The 21,353-nt window shown below is 42.4% G+C and overlaps 1 pseudogene; it reads left to right on the top strand.

The window, feature by feature from the left end:
* The first annotated feature begins 1,171 nt into the window (after positions 1 to 1,171).
* On the top strand, positions 1,172 to 19,257 carry LOC140901849 (butyrophilin-like protein 2; annotated as a pseudogene).
* The last annotated feature ends 2,096 nt before the right edge of the window (positions 19,258 to 21,353 follow it).

The raw sequence follows: 21,353 nt of genomic DNA, 5'->3' as shown, positions 1-21,353 counted from the left end.
ATTTCTCTCATAAAGGAAATTCTGAAAATATATATATATTTTTAAAATCAAATGGTTTTGATTCAGTTTTCCCAAAATGAAATAGAGCAGCAGGCTGCCCCAAGTTCTCGAGACTCCCTTGGCTGTATGGGGAGTCCCCCATAGTTTGGGGAGTCCTCTGATACAGAAGTCCAGACTCCCCTGGCCAGGTGTGCTGTTTGGTTTTGATGAATAAGCATTTTCGGATGCAGTAACATTGTAGAAGAATTCCTGACCAGCTCTAGTTGTGTGTACACCTCATGCTACAGTCTGTGATGTTTTTGATTTCCATTGGCAGAGAGTTGGATGAATTATATTGCGATCACTTAACAATGCTGTCAGGGTTCCCTCCCCACTCTGAACTCTAGGGTACAGACGTGGGTACCCGCATGAAAGACCCACTAAGCTTATTTCTACCAGCTTAGGTTAAAAGCTTCCTCAAGGCACAAATCCTTCCTTGTCCTTGGATGGGTACTGCTGCCACCACCAAGTGAGTTAGACAAAGATTCAGGAAAAGGACCACTTGGAGTTCCTGTTCCCTAAAATATTCTCCCAAGCCCCTTCACCCCCTTTCCTGGGGAGGCTTGAGAATAATATGCCAACCAAATATCAGGGACCTCAGGAGATCATCTTGTCTAATCCCCTGCTCAAAGCAGGACCAAGTAGAAAGTTAAATTCTCAAATATATTAATCATTTGGAATTATTTGCCAAATGGACATTCTAACCACAGCATAACCCTCACTTGCCTGGCAGATAATTGGAGACTCCCAAGAAATAATACAAATTACATAACAGGGTAAAACCCTACTCTTAGGGTCACCGGTGCACACACAGATAATGCCAATGAATTTCCCCAATCACATGACCCAATATAGCAAACATAAAATTTAGTGTCCTGCTAGTATGTGTACTTTGTAGGAGCCCTTGATGATCTGTGACCACAATATCTTCTGTGCAGCAGCAGTTAGCAGCTTGGCTAACTGGGCTCAGTGCCACCTAAACAACTCATATGTAGGATAAGGCAGTAAGTCCCTCCACAGGTTCAATGGGCAGCAGGTAGTGAAATCTCCACATCCTTACGCCTTGGCTTGAGGACACAGTTCAGGCAGTAGGGGGGTCTCGCAAACAATCTCCCTGACTATCTAACTAAAGATGGTGCACTCCGTGAATGATCTTCAGGTTCAGAGACGGATCTGGCCTCCTCAGTCACTGCAGATGATTGCTGCTGGCAGGAGTGAGGCTGTTTCTGGTCCCAGGATTTCCCCTCACCACAAAGGGGGGTGGGCAGGGCTCAAGGTGCAGATTACAACAACTCTACTAAAATCCTAACTGTAGTCTCCCACCCTAGGGCTCAGAAACACTGACAGCAGGAGGCAGCCCTGAACCAATGGCCAGAGCAGTGGTGCCATGTGGTGACTGAGGCCTTGTCTTCACTACGGGCTGAACTGGCACCTCTGCGATCTATGCAGTGGCGTTGATTTAATGGGTCTGGTGAAGATGTGATAAGTCAATAGGCGAGCACTCTCCACCTGAATGAGAAGCAGAAACTATATCAATGGGAGACCTTGTTAAGTTGATGTAAGTCACGTGGATGTAAGTTACATAAGTTACATAAAATATGTAACTTAACTAGCGTAACTTAGGTTGACTTAGAGCATTAGAAAAGGGCTGAGTTTCCCTAGGGAGCTGAAAGGTTAACTCAGCCTGGCTGGGTGGGGAAGTTTTTCCGACAAAACTCTACAGGCTGGGCGTCACCTTGAAGACTACAATTGCTTTCCCTATGCTCAGGGACTTCTCCCTCCTACTTCTTACAGAGGCATAAGCCACCCAAAAGGGTTGGGCAGAAAGCAGGATCATAACTAGGCTTAGATTTTTATCAGTAAATGTCGATAAAGTGTCAATTTCACTGTATGCACACAAACTGATGAAAAATATTTCCATCACTGATAATTAAAATATTCAGAGATGCAAAGTAAGAAATTAGTTTGACTTAACAGTAAAATGTTTATATATGCGGTTGACAGTTTGTGTTTTAATGCTTATCAATTTAATTGTCTGACCCACCCCCATTCTGTGCCCCTCCATAATTTCCTGTATCTGTGAACATTTAAATTGATACAAATAAAAAAATTCTTAAAACCCGTAAGTCTGCAAAACTCTTGAAAATTTCAGTAGATTAAAAATAGAAAAAATGATTAAAAATAAACATTGATATCATCCATCAAAATTATTTTTTTAAAATTGAATTCAGCCAAATCTAACCCTAGCTTTGCTGTCCACCTCCCCATGCTGTCCGGCCACAGAGAGGAGAACACACTGTAACATCTTTAATGATGGCACAGGATCCTGCTCTGCCTGGGGTTTCAGGAGGGACTATGCATCCTGCAACTATCCCTCAGAAGTTCAGTCTGCACCACATCGTGCTCAAATCTGTGCATAGCTGAGCTACCAGTGAGGACCTCAAACACTCTCGCCATTCTGAAAGGGGGTAATTAGATTAGATGGGGTGAGTTTCTCCCAGGGAACATAGCACTGCTGTTGTGTCTCAATAATTGTATCTAGTTTTTCTTTTGTTCTTTTTACACCAATGTCAAGCATTTGAAGAAAATCAGTGATCATGATTTATTTCTTTTCTTGTAGGTGATTTTACTGTCACTGTGCATGTTAATCCTACGGTTGTCTTGGCTGGACAAGCTGTGATGTTGTCCTGTCAGCTCATAGGCCAGGTCCCCACTAACATTCAAGTGCATTGGTACAAATGGGACAGTAACAAAAATACGACATTATATTTTTACAATAGCACAGAAAAAGGGACTGAGCTGGGCTGGGCTGGGGACCAGCACAGGATCAAAAGATGATATGGGAATGGAGTGATTAGGGTGAAGCTCTTTCCAGTGCAAGTAGAAGATAGTTGGCAGTATGTGTGTGCGGTGACAAGCGATGGTGTCTATCAAGAAGCTATCGCCCAGGTGACTGTTGCAGGTAAGCATGGAGATGTTGATACAAAAGTGTTGCTGGCAGGGAACAATGCTGCACTGATCACAGTGGCGCTGATTCTCCATTGCCTTGCCCTGTGTGTAGCAGCTGTATTTTCATTCAATCCTTTCCTCCCAACAGGGAGGGTTCATCAGCTGGCAGGGGAAGGAGAAACACCCACGTGTGTGCAATGTTATGGGAAGTGGGCAGAGGAAGTGCTGGACTGGGAAGGACGAGGAGAGAAGTGCTGGACTGGGAGTCAGAGAAGCTTCAGCAGTTTGGTGTCCATCTCGCACAGGATATGCAAATTTTACCCAGTGTAGGCACACAACATGAACACATCATGTACATTTTTCTCTGGCTTTTTGCTAGTGGCATGTGCAATTCTCATCCACCTGCCTTGTGTGTGCTGCTGTTGCACAAGAGCAATAAAATGAATAAAGCGCAGGGGCAAAGCTGGGCCATTACCTCCCATCACACACACATATGCATCCAGGCAATAAATTACAGAGTCCTGCGGTGATGTGAGGTCATTGTCAATCTGTGGTTTGTATGCACTGTGCCTGATTCTCAGTTACACTAAGGCCCTTTACATGGAAATGAACTACTGCAATTACCCCTTGTACAGAGAAGGTTCTCCTTGGCCAGTGTAGAGCTGATGTAAGGGCTCTGTAGTGGCCTTGCTTCCGGACGTGGTGTAAGGGGCATGTCAGGGTTGTGGGAGAGAGGCTAAATGCTGGTAGGGGTATGGCTGGAGCACACTGTGCTTTGGCTATGCTCTGCTTCCCAGGGATCATAGGGGACCATGGGAAGCAAAGTGTAAGTTAGAATAGCCCTAAGGCTGCTCTGAATTATATTGGGACCTAGTGGGGTCCCTGAATGTGCCCAAAATATGGACAGTACAAAGGTGAATCTCTCCTTTTCTGAAAATACTCTTTCCTGACTAACTTGCTGCCATCCCAAAAGTGAAGCTGTCACATACATATGACAAAGTCAGGTCTACACATGGGATCAGCTGGTGAAGTGTTTGGTGATCTCTTGAAGTGGAGATTTCTCTCTATGAATTTAAGATACTTGGAAATGCAAGATTATAGTTCAGTGTAGATTCAGTAGGACATGGAGACTGTAATGATAGTGGTGATAATTCATCATTAGCACTTTTTGTTTGGTGTGTAAGCTAGCTATTCAGCCTGTTAAACATTTTTTGAAATTGGTTTTCACTCTTGATTTTGGATCAGCACCTCGCCTAACTATAGAACATCAGCAGAATAATTCAGCCACTCTGAGGTGTACATCCCAAGGGTGGTACCCACAACCAGAAGTAGGCTGGACTGATAGCACAGGACAAAACATAACTGCTATGGCTGAAATAAGAATCCAAAAAGATGTGACAGATCTGTATCAAATCCACAGTACGCTCAGGGTAGCAGATATTCCTTCTGACACTTCTCATGCACTATAATAAACCCCTTGCAGAAGAGGCACGGCAAAAAAGTTATTGCAATTTCAGGTAAGAGATGTAGTACTCTCAAAGCAAATATTCCTGCTCTTACAAAATAGGGCTAAATGCACCTGCCTTATGGCCAGCCATGCCATTCAAGCTTGCCTACACGGAGCACCAACACGCATTAGTGGGGTGTGATTTCTAAAGCTCATTAAAGGGTTGCACATTAATTAGTCCATGTAGACCCCAGCTGGTGCTCACTAAAGTTTCCCAGTTGTTCTTTACCATATTATTGTTTGAAACAGTAATATGGTAAACCAAAACCAGACCAGAACCTAAACCAAAATGGAACCAGATTGCTGGTCCTTAAAATTAAAAAGGTCGTAGAACAGTTTTTAAACTAAGGGTTGGGGGAAAGCCAACACATGCGGAGGAGCATGTGGTTCAGACATCCCTTAGGGGAGGATATATAAATGGAGATTCCCTGTGTCCTAATAAGGAGGAGAGGAGGGAAAATCATAAAATACAGGGAGGATCTGATGAGAAAGAGTCAAATGAAAAAAGTCCCATTCAATTACATGAATGCAATAGGGGACACCTAAAAAGTGACAAGTTTTTAAAATGCTTACATACCAATGCTAGAAGTCTAAATAATAAGATGGGTGAACTGGAGTTCCTAGTATTAAATGAGGATATTGATATAATAGGCATCACAGAAACCTTGTGCAATGAGGAAAATCAATGGGACACAGTAATACCAGGATATAAAATATATTGGAAGGACAGAACAGGTCATGCTGGTGGGGGACTGGCACTGTATGTGAAAGAAAGCATAGAATTAAATGGAGTAACAATCTTAAATGAACAAAATTGTACTATAGAATCTCTATGGATAGTAATTCCATCCTTGAAAAATAAGAATATAGCAGTAGGGCTATATTACAGACCACCTGACCAGGATGGTGTTATTGACTCTGAAATGCTCAGGGAGATTAGAGAGGCTATTAAAATAAAAAACTCAATAATAATAATGGAGGATTTCAACTATCCCCAGAGTGACTGGGTACATATCACCTCAGGAAGGGATGCTGAGATAAAGTTTCTTGACATCTTAAATGACTGCTTCTTGGAGCAGCTAGTCCTGGAACCCACAAGAGGAGAGGCAATTCTTGATTTAGTCTGAAGTGGAGCACAGGATCAGGTTCAAGAGGTGAATATAGCTGGACCCCTTTGTAATAGTGACCATAATATAATTAAATTTAACATCCCTGTGATGGGGAAAACTCTACAGTGGCCCAACACTGTAGCATTTAATTTCAGAAAGGGGAGCTACACAAAAATGAGGAGGTTAGTGAAACAGAAATTAAAAGGTACAGTACCAAAAATAAAATCCCTGCAAGCTGCATGGAAACTTTTTAAAGACACCATAATAGAGGCTCAACTTAAATGTATACCCTAATTTAAAAAAAAACATAGAGAACCAAAAACAAGCCACCATGGCTAAACAACAAAGTAAAAGAAGCAGTGAGAGGCAAAAAGGCATCCTTTAAAAAGTGGAAGATAAATCCTAATGAGGAAAATAGAAAGGAGCATAAACTCTGGCAAATGAAGTGTAAAAATATAATTAGGAAGACCAAAAAAGAATTTGAAGAACAGCTAGCCAAAGACTCAAAAAGTAATAACAAAAAATATTTAAATACATCAGAAGCAGAAAGCCTGCTAAACCACCAATGGGGCCAATGGACGATCGAGGTGCTAAAGGAGCATTCAAGGACGATAAGGCTATTGCGGAGAAACAAAATGAATTCTTTGCATCGGTCTTCACGGTTGAGGATGTGAGGGAGATTCCCAAACCTGAGCCATGCTTTTTGGGTGACAGATTTGAGGAACTGTCCCAGACTGAGGTGTCATTAGAGGAGGTTTTGGAACAAATTGATAAACTAAACAGTAATAAGTCTCCAGGACCTGATGGTATTCACCCCAGAGTTCTGAAGGAACTCAAATGTGAAATTTCAGGACTACTAACTGTGATTTGTAACCTATCATTTAAATCAGCTTCTGTACCAAATGACTGTAGGATAGCTAATGTGATGCCAATTTTTAAAAAGGGCTCCAGAGCTGACTCTGGCAACTACAAGCCAGTAAGCCTCACTTCAGTACTGGGCAAATTGGTTGAAACTATCGTAAAGAACAAAATTGTCAGACACATAGATGAACATAATTTGTTGGGAAATAATCAACATGGTGTTTGGAAAGGGAAATCATGCCTCAACAATCTACTGGAATTCTTTGAGGGGGTCAACAAACATGTGGGCAAGGGGGATCCAGTGGATGTAGTGTATTTAGATTTTCAGAAAGCCTTTGACAAGGTCCCTCATCAAAGGCTCTTAAGCAAAATAAGCAGTCATGGGATAAGAGGGAAGGTTCTCTCATCGACTGGTAACTGGTTAAAAGATAGGAAACAAAGGGTAGGAATAAATGGTCAGTTTTCAGAATGGAGAGAGGTAAATAGTCGTGTCCCCCAGGGATCTGTACTGGGCCCAGTCCTATTTAACATATTCATAAACGATCTGGAAAAAGGAGTAAACAGTGAGGTGGCAAAATTTGAAGATGATACAAAACTACTCAAGATAGTTAAGTCCCGGGCAGACTGCGAAGACCTACAAAAGGATCTCTCAAAACTGGGTGACTGGGCAACAAAATGACAGATGAAATTTAATGTTGATAAATGCAAAGTAATGCACATTGGGAAACATAATCCCAACTATACATATACAATGATGGTGGCTAAATTAGCTGTTACCACTCAAGAAAGAGATCTTGGAGTCATTGTGAACAGTTCTATGAAATCATCCACTCAATGTGCAGCGTCAGTCAAAAAAGTGAACAGAATGTAGGGAATCAACAAGAAAGGGATAGATAATAAGACAGAAAATATCATATTGCCTCTATATAAATCCATGGTACGCCTACATCTTGAATACTGCATGCAGATGTGCTCGCCCCATCTCAAAGAAGATATGTTGGAATTGGAAAAGGTTCAGAAAAGGGCAACAAAATGATTACGGGGTATAGAACAACTTCCATATGAAGAGAAATTAATAAGACTGGGACTTTTCAGCTTGAAAAAGAGGCAACTAAGGGGGGATATGATAGAGGTCTATAAAATCATGACTGGTATAGAGAAAGTAAATAAGGAAGTATTCTTTACTCCTTGTCATAATACAAAAACAAGGGGCCACCAAATGAAATTAATATGTAACATGTTTAAAACAAACACAAGAAAGTATTTTTTCATGCAACTCACTGTGAACCTTTGGAACTCCTTGACAGAGGGTGTTGTGAAGACCAGTCCTATACCTGGGTTTAAAAGGGAGCTAGATAGATTCACGGAAGATAGGTCCATCAATAGCTGTTAGCCAGGATGGGCAGGAATGGTGTCCCTAGACTCTGTTTGCCAGAAGCTGGGATTAGGTGAAAGGGTATGGACCATTTGATGATTATCTGTTCTGTTCATTCCCTCTGGGGCACCTGGCATTGGCCACTGTCAGAAGACAGGATACTGGGCTTGATGGACCTTTGGTCTGATCCAGTATGGCCATTCTTATGTTCTTATGTTAACAGTAATTCAGGAAAGCACACTAGGGAACTCTTTGTGTCCATCATCAAGGTCTACACAGACCAATTAATGCACAACACATTGGTGCATTTTATTAATCACTCTCCCGTACTGCGCATTACCCCACTGATTAGACAAGCCTTTGGTGCAGCATAGTGAAGACCTGTACAACTCAGCGATTCTTTTCAAATTCTATTTTTGAGATCACCACAGATGTAAAAGATAGTATTGCTCTGATTCTCTTTTTACTTATCTGTGTGTATATTAGGAGTGAATCCCCAGAAGCGATTGAATTTACACTATTATAAAAAGAGTATAAATAAGAGGAGAATTAGGGCTGTCCTCTTTTTCACTCTCTTACATATTAATATGAAAAAAGAAAAGGAGTACTTGTGGCACCTTTTTAACAAATTTATTAGTCTCTAAGGTACCACAAGTATTCCTTTTCTTTTTGCGGATACAGACTAACACAGCTGCTACTCTGAAACCTGTCATATTAATATGAGTCATTATGTGCTGCAGGTGCAAATATAACCCCCTGAACATTTTTCAGGTTTTTTTGATGTGGAGGCAGAACATGACATCATTACCACTGTAATTGGAGAAAATGCCATTCTTCCCTGCCGGCTGATTACAAAACCTCTGCGCCTCTCCCTCCCCCCCCTCCCCCCCAGCATGGAGCTGCAATGGAGGAAAGTTGGACTTGGGGAGGATAAGACAATCTATTTCTACCTGTATGATGAAAGCAGCCCCCTGGTTAATTCTTATCCACATGATGACAAATGCGCAATGGGTTATTTGTCTCCTAATGGAGTCAACAGCAGAGAATGGCTCAGGAAGGAATATGAAAAAAGGCAGAAATTTTTAAAGGAAAGGAGTTTGGGAAAGGAAATATTTCTCTGAAACTGAACAATATTCAGGTGGAAGATGAAGGGAAATATGTATGTTCTGCCACAGCCAACTCATTTCAAAGAGAGATCATCATCGAAGTCTTGGTTATAGGTAAGAAAAGCCTAGAATTGGAGAAAGCAGATTTATCAAACTTTATTATTCTGTCTCCCCAGGAGCCAGCACAGGCTTGTCCCTTCTCCACAGCATATTTTATTGCTTTGTCTATTATTGTTTTAAAACTCCTAAATGATGGAGTTTCCACTTCTTCCATTGTGTAGCTATTAGATGGTCTAATGCATCTCACTGTGAGATCAGTTTCCTGATTTCAGAAGTGATTTCAGACTGTCTGCTGTTAGAAGAGATACCAATAATCACTCTTCCCTTTATTTGCCTTTAAAATACCAATTCTTGGATATGTATTATTAAATCTACCTTCTAAAAATTAAAGTGATGTTAGAATGTAATTTAAACTACTTTTTAATAAGCCCCTTTGAAGCATTGTTAATTTTACAACAGAGTTTGTTAGCATGCTAAGAAGAGGAGAACCTTCAGCCATAACGACAGAGAATCAAAGGAATGTGGGGCTGCAAGGGACCTGAAGAACTTTGTGAGAATTATTATGGCAACAATTTGTTTACAACAGAGAACAGATGTTTTTCTTTCCATACTCAGGTTGAAAAAAATACATTTTATTCCATGAGGATAACATTTTCAAAAGTGGTAAAATAAGTTAGGATCTTGAGTCCCATTTTCAAAAGTTACTGAGTTGTTGTCTACACAGAAAAACTCTGGAAAATTAATTCCAATTAACTTAAATTTGAATGTAAAGTGGATTAGTTAAATTTCATTAACCCCCTGTGGGGATATCCTTATTCAAATTAAGGCCACTTTAATTCTGAATAAGAATATCCACATATGTTTACTGTGGTTTAATTCATACATTTTAAAAATTGATCCAAATTAATTTTCCTGAGTGTCCCAATCCAGATAAGTCCTTAGATACTTTGGAGACTAAGTCCCATTAACTTTCCAAAAAACTTAGGTTAAGTCTACACTACTGAACTTATCTCATTCTTTTTTTTTTTTTTTGAACCCCATTATACTTCTGGCCTTTACAACATACTTTGGCAATGAGTTCCACAGGTTGACTGTGTGTTCTGTAAAACAGTACTTCCTTTTGTTTGGTTTAAACCTACTGCCTATTAATTTCACTGGGTGACCCCTGTTTATTGTGTTATGTGAAGGGGTAAATAACGCTTCCTTATTCGCTTTCTTCAGCAATTCATGATTGTATAGATGTCTGTCATATCCCCCCTCAGTCATCTCTTTTCCAGGCTGAACAGTCCCAGTCTTTTTAATCTCTCCTCATACAGAAGCTGTTCCTCACCTCTAATAATTTTTTGTTGCCCTTCTCTCTACTTTTTCCAATTCTAGTATATCTTTTTTGAGATGGGGTGACCAGAACTGCATGCAGTGTTCAAGGTGTGGGAGTACCATAGATTTATATAGTGGTATTATGATATTTTCTTATTATAATGTATTCCTCGCCTAATGATTCCTAACATTCTGTTAGCTGTTTTGACTGCCACTGTCCATTGAGTGGATGATTTCTGAGAACTATCCACAATGACACCAAGACCTCTTTCTTGAGTGGAAAAAGCTAATTTAAACCTCACCGTTTTGTATGTGTATTTGGGATTATGTTTTCCAGTGTTCATTGCTTTTCATTTATCAATCTTGAATTTCATCTGCCAATTTATTTCCTAGTCATCCAGCTTTGTCAGATCCCTTTGTAACTGGGCTATTGGGTATTTTGGGACAAGCACCCCCCCCTCTTTTGTGCAGACCCCCAGGCAGGATAGGCAGGGAGAAGCCTATTTTGTGAATACCACTTTGCGGCCGCTGGGGGTTACATGTGAGTGAGGGCTCCGAGCTGCTCATTAGCTGTGGAGCTGCATCAGGATTTAGTTGGCTTTGTGACTGCTGACCAGAGAAATGTAGATACCATGCGGATTTCTGTCACCTATGTGGTTAATTGGTAGTTGAGATTTGGGTTTGAGAATGTCAGTGATGCCTCAATGCTGGATTTAGGCACCTGAAGAGGCACTGAGATGGCTACGTTCTTCTGTGAATCTGGTGACAAGTGACTGATTCAGAATCCACTGAAGTGAATGGAAAGTCTCCCCTTGACTTCAACAAATTTAGATCTGGCCCTAGGCCTGCACTGATTTTATATCACTGTCACATGTATAAGGGAGAGGTTTCCTCTCTCTTCCTTGAGGCCTCTCTCTTCTGGGACAGAATCACATGTGCGAACCCATGTGTCTTTTTCATAGGACAAAACCAAGGGGAAAATGTGAACTTTACAATCACACATTTGAGGGTGTATCAGGTTTTGCTCTTGCCAGAGAATTATAATTACATAATCAAGGGCCCAGTTCTTCTCCCAATGAAATCAATAAAAATATTTACATGAGAAGTAGCAGGATTACAGAGACTTGGTGGGATAACTCACATGACTGGAGTACTGTCATGGATGGTTATAAACTGTTCAGGAAGGACAGGCAGGGCAGAAAAGGTGGGGGAGTAGCACTGTATGTAAGGGAGCAGTATGACTGCTCAGAGCTCCGGTACGAAACTGCAGAAAAACCTGAGTGTCTCTGGATTAAGTTTAGAAGTGTGTGCAACAAGAGTGATGTAGTGGTGGGAGTCTGCTATAGACCACCGGACCAGGGGGATGAGGTAGATGAGGCTTTCTTCCGGCAGCTCACAGAAGCTACTAGATCGCATGCCCTGATTCTCATGGGTGACTTTAATTTTCCTGATATCTGCTGGGAGAGCAATACAGCAGTGCATAGACAATCCAGGAAGTTTTTGGAAAGCATAGGGGACAATTTCCTGGTGCAAGTGCTAGAGGAGCAAACTAGGGGGGGCGCTTTTCTTGACCTGCTGCTCACAAACCAGGTAGAATTAGTGGAGGAAGCAAAAGTGGATGGGAATCTGGGAGGCAGTGACCATGAGTTGGTTGAGTTCAGGATCCTGACGCAGGGAAGAAAGGTAAGCAGCAGGATACGGACCCTGGACTTCAGGAAAGCAGACTTCGACTCCCTCAGGGAACGGATGGCCAGGATCCCCTGGGGGACTAACTTGAAGGGGAAAGGAGTCCAGGAGAGCTGGCAGTATTTCAAGGAATCCCTGTTGAGGTTACAGGGACAAACCATCCCAATGAGTCGAAAGAATAGTAAATATGGCAGGCGACCAGCTTGGCTTAATGGTGAAATCCTAGCGGATCTTAAACATAAAAAAGAAGCTTACAAGAAGTGGAAGGTTGGACATATGACCAGGGAAGAGTATAAAAATATTGCTCGGGCATGTAGGAATGATATCAGGAGGGCCAAATCGCACCTGGAGCTGCAGCTAGCCAGAGATGTTAAGAGTAACAAGAAGGGTTTCTTCAGGTATGTTGACAACAAGAAGAAAGCCAAGGAATGTGTGGGCCCCTTACTGAATGAGGGAGGCAACCTAGTGACAGAGGATGTGGAAAAAGCTAATGTACTCAATGCTTTTTTTGCCTCTGTTTTCACTAACAAGGTCAGCTCCCAGACTGCTGCGCTGGGCATCACAAAATGGGGAAGAGATGGCCAGCCCTCTGTGGAGATAGAGGTGGTTAGGGACTATTTAGAAAAGCTGGACGTGCACAAGTCCATGGGGCCGGACGAGTTGCATCCGAGAGTGCTGAAGGAATTGGCGGCTGTGATTGCAGAGCCATTGGCCATTATCTTTGAAAACTCATGGCGAACCGGGGAAGTCCCGGATGACTGGAAAAAGGCTAATGTAGTGCCAATCTTTAAAAAAGGGAAGAAGGAGGATCCTGGGAACTACAGGCCAGTCAGCCTCACCTCAGTCCCTGGAAAAAGCATGGAGCAGGTCCTCAAAGAATCAATCCTGAAGCACTTACATGAGAGGAAAGTGATCAGGAACAGCCAGCATGGATTCACCAAGGGAAGGTCATGCCTGACTAATCTAATCGCCTTTTATGATGAGATTACTGGTTCTGTGGATGAAGGGAAAGCAGTGGATGTATTGTTTCTTGACTTTAGCAAAGCTTTTGACACGGTCTCCCACAGTATTCTTGTCAGCAAGTTAAGGAAGTATGGGCTGGATGAATGCACTATAAGGTGGGTAGAAAGCTGGCTAGATTGTCGGGCTCAACGGGTAGTGATCAATGGCTCCATGTCTAATTGGCAGCTGGTATCAAGTGGAGTGCCCCAAGGGTCGGTCCTAGGGCCGGTTTTGTTCAATATCTTCATAAATGATCTGGAGGATGGTGTGGATTGCACTCTCAGCAAATTTGCGGATGATACTAAACTGGGAGGAGTGGTAGATACGCTGGAGGGTAGGGATAGGATACAGAGGGACCTAGACAAATTAGAGGATTGGGCCAAAAGAAATCTAATGTGGTTCAACAGGGACAAGTGCAGAGCTCTGCATTTAAGATAGAAGAAGCCCATGCACTGCTACAGACTGGGGACCGAATGGCTCGGCAGCAGTTCTGCAGAAAAGGACCTAGGGGTGACAGTGGACGAGAAGCTGGATATGAGTCAGCAGTGTGCCCTTGTTGCCAAGAAGGCCAATGGCATTTTGGGATGTATAAGTAGGGGCATTGCCAGCAGATCGAGGGACGTGATCGTTCCCCTCTATTCGACACTGGTGAGGCCTCATCTGGAGTACTGTGTCCAGTTTTGGGCCCCACACTTCAAGAAGGATGTGGATAAATTGGAGAGAGTCCAGCGAAGGGCAACAAAAATGATTAGGGGTCTGGAACACATGAGTTGTGAGAAGAGGCTGAGGGAGCTGGGATTGTTTAGCCTGCAGAAGAGAAGAATGAGGGGGGATTTGATAGCTGCTTTCAACTACCTGAAAGGGGGTTCCAAAGAGGATGGCTCTAGACTGTTCTCAATGGTAGCAGATGACAGAACGAGGAGTAGTGGTCTCAAGTTGCAGTGGGGGAGGTTTAGACTGGATATTAGGAAAAACTTTTTCACTAAGAGGGTGGTGAAACACTGGAATGCGTTACCTAGGGAGGTGGTAGAATCTCCTTCCTTAGAGGTTTTTAATTCAGGCTTGACAAAGCCCTGGCTGGGATGATTTAACTGGGAATTGGTCCTGCTTCGAGCAGGGGGTTGGACTAGATGACCTTCTGGGGTCCCTTCCAACCCTGATATTCTATGATTCTATGATTCTATGATTAGGCTCCTCATCAGATCATACAGTGAATATAATGAAAAGTGTTTGTGTTTTTTTTTTCCTCAGGTCAACCAAGGGAGGACAAATGTAAGTTTTCTCCGATGGCTGCAGTTTGAAGGGGGAACAGCCTAGCATTTCCGTAGTGAGGGATATGTGGTAGGCAGGGTCCCTTCAGTTGAGTGGGGGGATCTGGACCTTTGCGCTTTTGCAGTGAGGGGGAGGAAGGTACATATTTGCTGTTGGGACTCGAGACAGTTTGGATATTTTTCACTGGCAGGTTGTGTCTCTGCTTGGTCGGGGTGAGGGTTTCAGAACAGGACTTCTCAGAGGAAAGATGTGTTTGTTAACCCAATTTGAAGAAAAACAACAAAAGGGCTGACACACTGAGAAGTGTCTGCCTTTGCAAAACAATGGCAGGAAGGCAAAGGTGGAATTGCTTTGACTGAGAGCCAATCGCACAGAGTGAGGTTTCATTATGGAAATGTTTAGCAGTGAGGTCTGCCTTCCATGACACAAATTTATATAATAACTGTAGGATAAATACTTTCTTTCTGCCAAGGAGAATAATGTCTACTGAAGGGCCAGAGCATCCCCTCTTATGGGAAACTTCTGCTGGGAGCTCCAGGAGTCTCTCCCAGGGATGTTTCCTTGGTATCTGGAGAGTTCTCACCTCACAAAGCAGAGAGTAAAGCGGCCACAGACCCAAGATTGATGGGAAATGAGGCCTCTTGGGCTTTGTGTACAAGGATGCTCTTTTCCAGAGCAGTTTCCTGGGCTCCCTCATCTTTGGCAACAGGGTGCTAAAAGTGCTTTGTCCCTCTCTATGCCTGGGATCTCAAGGAGGAACTGTTCATCCCTTAAATCACAATCCCCACTGGTGGTCTCCCCTGGGCAGTGTGGTTCTGCAACTCACTCCCCTTCCACAGTGCAGGTCTGGGCCTATCACGCAGAAATGTTTGATAGTGGAAATAGGTGCCATGTCTTGAATGAAAAGTTTTCAGCAAAGAGGCTTCACCAGATATTCAGTATACGAGCCTAGTCATATGCCCACCCCCATATAGACGATTAAAAGAGAGATTAGAGCCCAACCTTTTTTGAACAATTTTGGCAAGAACATTCATAGTCACTATTAAATAGAAAAAAGCTCAATAGGACACAATCCAAGTCTCCTAATATGGGCATCAGCTATTAAAAGTGTCATGATATCATTTATGTAATGAATTATGTTCCATTTTCTGTTTCCATGTGCAGTCCTTTTCATATGTACATTTTCTTTCATACAATATTTGATTTCTGGAGAGTTATATTTCTAGAGGATATTGAACAGCATGGGGGTGTTCATTTAAAAAAGCCAGAATAGAAAAGCAACTCTCCTCAGATCTAGCAAATATTCAGAGATGCTCTTGTGAAGCCAGGAAAAAGGGATCATGAAAGGCAGGAGAGAGCAGAGAAGTTTAAGAATAAATTCTTCCACTTTCCACTCTACAAGATTTGTGTATATTGACCAGACTATATATAAGAGAAATAAGACACAGACTTATCTATTGTCTTCTCTAAGTTTTCTGAAAATGAAACAAATGTTCCATGATAATGACTGAAACTTCCATTGTGTAAGGGCCAGGCAGGAAGGTAGCTACCTGTTAAAGGTTAAAGATGTGTGGTATTGTCCCTTCTGTGCAATCAGAGGGGGTAGGAAGGGGAGCAATGTGCATTATCCCCACTTCCCCCACACCAGTCCCTCCAGCCTTTGCAGTTGTATGTATCCAAGGACCAGCTAAAAGGCTTTGTGACATCTGGGTGAAGGGCGACAGCACGGTAATCAGCTGAGCCCTCCTCTTTTGTGGGGGAGAAAAACTTGGTGTGGAGGGATTTAGTTTGGCTGAGGCTCACTGGAGCATGTAAGAGACACTCAGCAGGAAGAGGAGATCACCAACATGGCTAATATTTATTCTATTGACAGGTTTCAGAGTAGCAGCCGTGTTAGTCTGTATTCGCAAAAAGAAAAGGAGTACTTGTGGCACCTTAGATACTAACAAATTTATTTGAGCATAAGCTTTTGTGAGCTACAGCTCACTTCATCGGATGCATTCAGTGGAAAATACAGTGGGGAGATTTATATACATAGAGAACATGAAACAATGGGTGTTACTTGTCAACTGCTGGAAATGGCCCACCTTGATTATGACTACAAAAGGTCCCCCGTCCCCCGCTTTCCTGCTGGTAATATCTCACCTTAAGTGATCACTCTCGTTACAGTGTGTATGGTAACACCCATTGTTTCATGTTCTCTATGTATATAAATCTCCCCACTGTATTTTCCACTGAATGCATCCAATGAAGTGAGCTGTAGCTCATGAAAGCTTATGCTCAAATAAATTTGCGAGTCTCTAAGGTGCCACAAATACTCCTTTTATTTATTCTATTGTAACCCTTCTGCCAGATGGAGCCGGCAGCAGCCAGGGCTAGGTTCAATATCTAGGGGTTCCTTTTCAACAATAGAACACATAACTGGCTTAAGCCCCCACCTAGTAACCTGGGAAAATTACACACCAGGGAACCTCTGAGAGGCAATACTTCCCCATTTGCAAGCACAGAGGCTGAGTGTAGGAAATAAACTTTTAATGAAAGCAGGGAAGTCACCCAACATTAATTGGGGAAAATGCCACAAACAGGATTGATGAAGATAAAACTGTGAGCAGGACACCCTCCCCAGAGTGCATGGGGCAGAGTCTTCTGCCTCCTGTTCTTGAGTTCTACAACCAAAACCTCCTTTTCTGAGCCCCTCTCTGCTCCTTCACCATACCCCACTCACAGTGATTGCCCTTGGTGAGGATCCAGGTTTCAGAGGTGCATCTGTTTGAGTTCACCTCCCATCTGGGGAAGAAGACACCTTGCTTGCTCTGCCATCTGAGCACTTGCTCTGGCTGGCTGCCCCACCTGTCACTGTTCCTCCCTAATGCCCTCCCTGCCAGTGAAGGTTTCTCCCCTGCTGGCCACCGTACCAGCTGCTATTCCTCCCCGACTTGTTCCACTTGCTGGTCACCTTCTGCCGCCTGCCTCCCTACTGTGACCTCTGCAGGTCAGTCTCTTGAGATTCTACCCATTGTCAGCTCTTAGTGACTTTCAGCTCTTAGCAGGCTGGGCAGAAACACTGCCCCACCACGTGCGATTTCAGCTCTTATTGAGCACTAAATAACAAAAGACTCCTAATGGAGCCTATTTCACTCTGTTTTTAAATAGTGGGGAGGAACAGGTTAAACCAGACTGGGGACTCTAAGGTAGAGTCCACACCTCCTGGCAGGGACATCTGTTCATACCCCATCATTGTTCATATCCCATCAAACGTCCGTCACTGTTTAGGTCCAAAACTGTAACACTTAGAAATACCTGCCATGTCTGAGGCTACATGGTGGTGATAGTAACATGTTCTATGTTTCCGTAGGTGCCTTAATCTGTTTGCTGTCTATTGCTGTGACCGTCATTCTTTTTCTTGGAAAATGCAAAAGTAAGTGAACTTAATTTTCTTTTGTTTAATTTGTATAAGGTGTACATTTTTAATAGTGAGGGTGAGTAAGCATATGAACAATTTACCAAGGGTTGTGGTGGTGTCTCCAACCCTGGCAATTTCTAAATCAATATTGGATGTTTTTCTTTTTTAAAAACCCACTGCTCTAGGAATTATTTTGGGGCAGTTCTCTGGCCTGTGTTCTAGGGGTGATCAGACTAGATGATCACAATGGTCCCTTTTGGCCTTGGAATCAATGAAAAAACTGTCATACTGCAAGTGAATGAGATTAATTTTGCTTGAAAGAAACAATGGAGAAGCTGACTGACAGCAGCACAGACAACACAATGCTGGTCAAATTTACTGATAGCAAAAGTACTGGATCCAAATATTTGTCCACATGCACCTCACTGAAGGTGGCTAATTTATGATGTTCAAGATGTTTAAAATACAATTAGCAAATTTTAATATCGCCTAGTAATGAGTTCCATGGGTTGACTGTGTGTTGTGTGAAAAGCACTTCCTTTTGTTTGTTTGTTTTAAACCTATTAATTTAATCAAGTAACCCCTAGTTCTTGTGCTATGCAAAGGGGTAAATAATATTTCCCTTTTCTCTTCCTCCACAGCATTCATGATTCATAGATCTCTGTCATATTCCCCCTTTGCCATCTCTTTTCCAAGCTGAACAGCCCTAGTCTTTTAAATATCTTCTCATATGGGAGCTGTTCCATACCCTTAATCATTTTTGTTGCCCTTCCCTGTACTTTTCCCAATTCTAACATACATTTTTTTAGATGGGGTGTCCAGAACTGCACACAGTATTCAAGGTGTGGGCGTACTATGGATTTATATAGTGGCATTATGTTATTTTCTGTCTTATTATCTATCTCTTTCCTAATGGTTCCTAACATTCTGTTAGCATTTTTGACTGCTGATGCACATTGAGTGGATGTTTTCTGAGAACCATCTACGCTTTTGAGAATTTTACCTGAGTTACACCTGAATAAGATTTATTGATTTGGCCAAATATGAATTGAGGATGCTCAGTACTTCACAGAAGCAGGAAGTGACACACAAAGCTATTGACATAAGCTACTACCTAATCTAACTTTTTCTTTTTTGCAAAAATATTTTTTGCACATCTTTTTCTCCTCGTCTCTTCTTTCTCTGTGGTGTGGCTGGGAAAGCTACAATTGCTCTGGAACCAGTGAGATCTGAGGCCTTCTCGCATGCTTCAGAGGCAGCTACTTGATCTTTTTACAGCTGCTAGGAGCCTCATCTGCTCCTCTCACAAGTTCAAAAGCGTGATTGACCATTTCATGGTTCATGTGGGAGCCCTCAAGACAGATCTTGCTGTAAGGTAGACAAGCGTATTCTGTCATATCTTGTTTACATATCAAAAATCTCCTTAAAGTTGAGCTTCTTTGAGTTTGTTTGCTTCTTGTCTTCTAGGGAAGAAACAAGATCATTCTGAAGAACATAAGATTTCCTATATACCTCTTAATCCATCAGCAAGGGGCACATTTCACCTGGTCAGAAAGATAGAGCACACATGAAAATATGATTGGTTATTTCATGTGCCAAGAGCCACTGCAGGGGAGTATGAAGCTTTAAATGTCTTTTGATCTTCCAACAGCAGTTAACTGGATAAAGGGTATTAGATAAATAGATAAATTAGATAAAGGGAATTAGACTGGGCTGAATTAGACTATCTTGACCTTCTGCCTGCCTTTCGTTCAGTGCTATGAACACTGAGAGCTAGATTAGATAAGAGAGGTGTATTTCCATATATTTCTAGCAAATACAGTCATTTACTCAACATAAACCTATTGGACATCACAACTCATATGGCAGTCATCCTTCTAAAGAAAGAGGATATGGATTTTCCGTTATAAAACTCTATTATAATCAGTTCCTCATAATTTAGTGAAATAACCACAGTTGGAGTTGCAAGTGCTCAGTCCCTGCCTGTCAAGGTTCCCTCCCCACTCTGAACTCTAGGGTACAGAAGTGGGGACCTGCATGAAAACCACCTAAGCTTATTTCTACCAGCTTCAGTTAAAACTTCCCCAAGGCACAAAGTCTTTGCCCTTGGATTAGGTAAAATGCTGCCACCACCAAGTGTTTTAGACAAAGAACAGGGAAAGGATCACTTGGAGTTCCTATTTCCCCAAAATATCCCCCCAAGCCCTTACACCCCCTTTTCTGGGGAGGCTTGAGAATAAACAAGATGAGCACAAACCCCTTGGATTTTTAGGACCCAAAAAACCCAATCAGATTCTTAAATATCAGAACTTTATTAGAAGAACAACAACAACAAAAAAAGATAAGAGAACAACTCTGTAAGATCAGAATGGAAGATAATCTTACAGGCAGTCAGATTCAAAACATTGAGGATCCCTCTAGGCAAAACCTTAAGTTACAAAAAGGCACAAAAATAGGAATACACATTTCCTCCAGCACAGCGAATTTACAAGCCAAAACAAAGAAAAACCTAATGCATTTTCTAGCTAGATTACTTACTAACTTTACAGGAGTTGGAGGCTTGCATCCTTGATCTGTTCCCGGTAAAGGTATCACACAGACAGACAAAACCCTTTCCCCCCTCCAGATTTGAAAGTATCTTGTCCCTTCATTGGTCATTTTGGGTCAGGTGCCAGCGAGGTTACCTTATGTTCTTAATCCTTTACAGGTGAAAGGATTTTGCCTCTGGCCAGTAGGGACTTTATAGCACTGTATACAGAAAGGTGGTTACCCTTCCCTTTATATTTATGACACTGCCTTTCCTCAAATGCAATAATTTTGTTTTTCTTCTGGAAAGTTTAAACAAAAACTTTTCTTCCATTTTTGATAAAAGTCTGAATAAATGGTGTTTCTTCATTTTGCTAGGGCTCCCAGCTCCCTTAAAAGGGAGGGAGACCTCTGCCGGATTGCAACCTGGGTTCAGAATCAAACCTGTCTGTCACTGGCAGCAGTGGAATTCCTCATCCCCTGCAGTCCCTGACTCCCTGCCAGTGTTGTGACTCACAGGAGTCAGAGGCTCCTCCAGCCCTCCTTGCTGCAGAGACAGCTTTCTGAGGGAAACACCAATGTTGTATTTCATGTAGCCCCCTTTTCCCCCCACCCCCCATGTGGCTTAAGCCGCCTCCCTGCTGCTTGCTAATCAGAGTGGCTTCTCTCCCCTCCTGGGATGCACTGGGTCCTGGGTTCTTTCTTTCAGCTCCTGGTGCCTCCACCCAAGGTGACTCCTGTCTGTGCTTGGGACACAGGGTTTAACATCTCTTGGGAAAATAACTAATGCTACTTATCTATTTACAAGAAATATAACCCAGCACAATACACTAATACAAGCCCCAACAAATGAAAGGCCACATTCAAAAATAACAGTATCACAAAGGGAACTTTACTGGGGACAGGGAACAAAGTCTGTAGGGAAGCAGCATAAGAACAACCATACTGTGTCAGTCCGATGATCCATCCAGCCCAGTATCCTGTCTTCTGACAGTGGCCGGTGCTTGATGTATCAGAGGGAATGAACAGAACAGGGCAATTTATCTAATGATCCATTCCCTTTCATCCAGTCCCATAGTCAGAGGCTTAGGGAAACCCAGAGCACTGGATTGCATCAGTGACCATCTTGGTTAATAACCGT

The sequence above is a fragment of the Lepidochelys kempii genome, chromosome 23, assembly GCF_965140285.1.
Source record: "Lepidochelys kempii isolate rLepKem1 chromosome 23, rLepKem1.hap1, whole genome shotgun sequence".
Taxonomy (NCBI): domain Eukaryota; kingdom Metazoa; phylum Chordata; order Testudines; family Cheloniidae; genus Lepidochelys; species Lepidochelys kempii.
The sequence above is the reverse complement of the archived record's forward strand: the minus strand, read 5'-3'. Positions and strand labels throughout refer to the sequence as shown.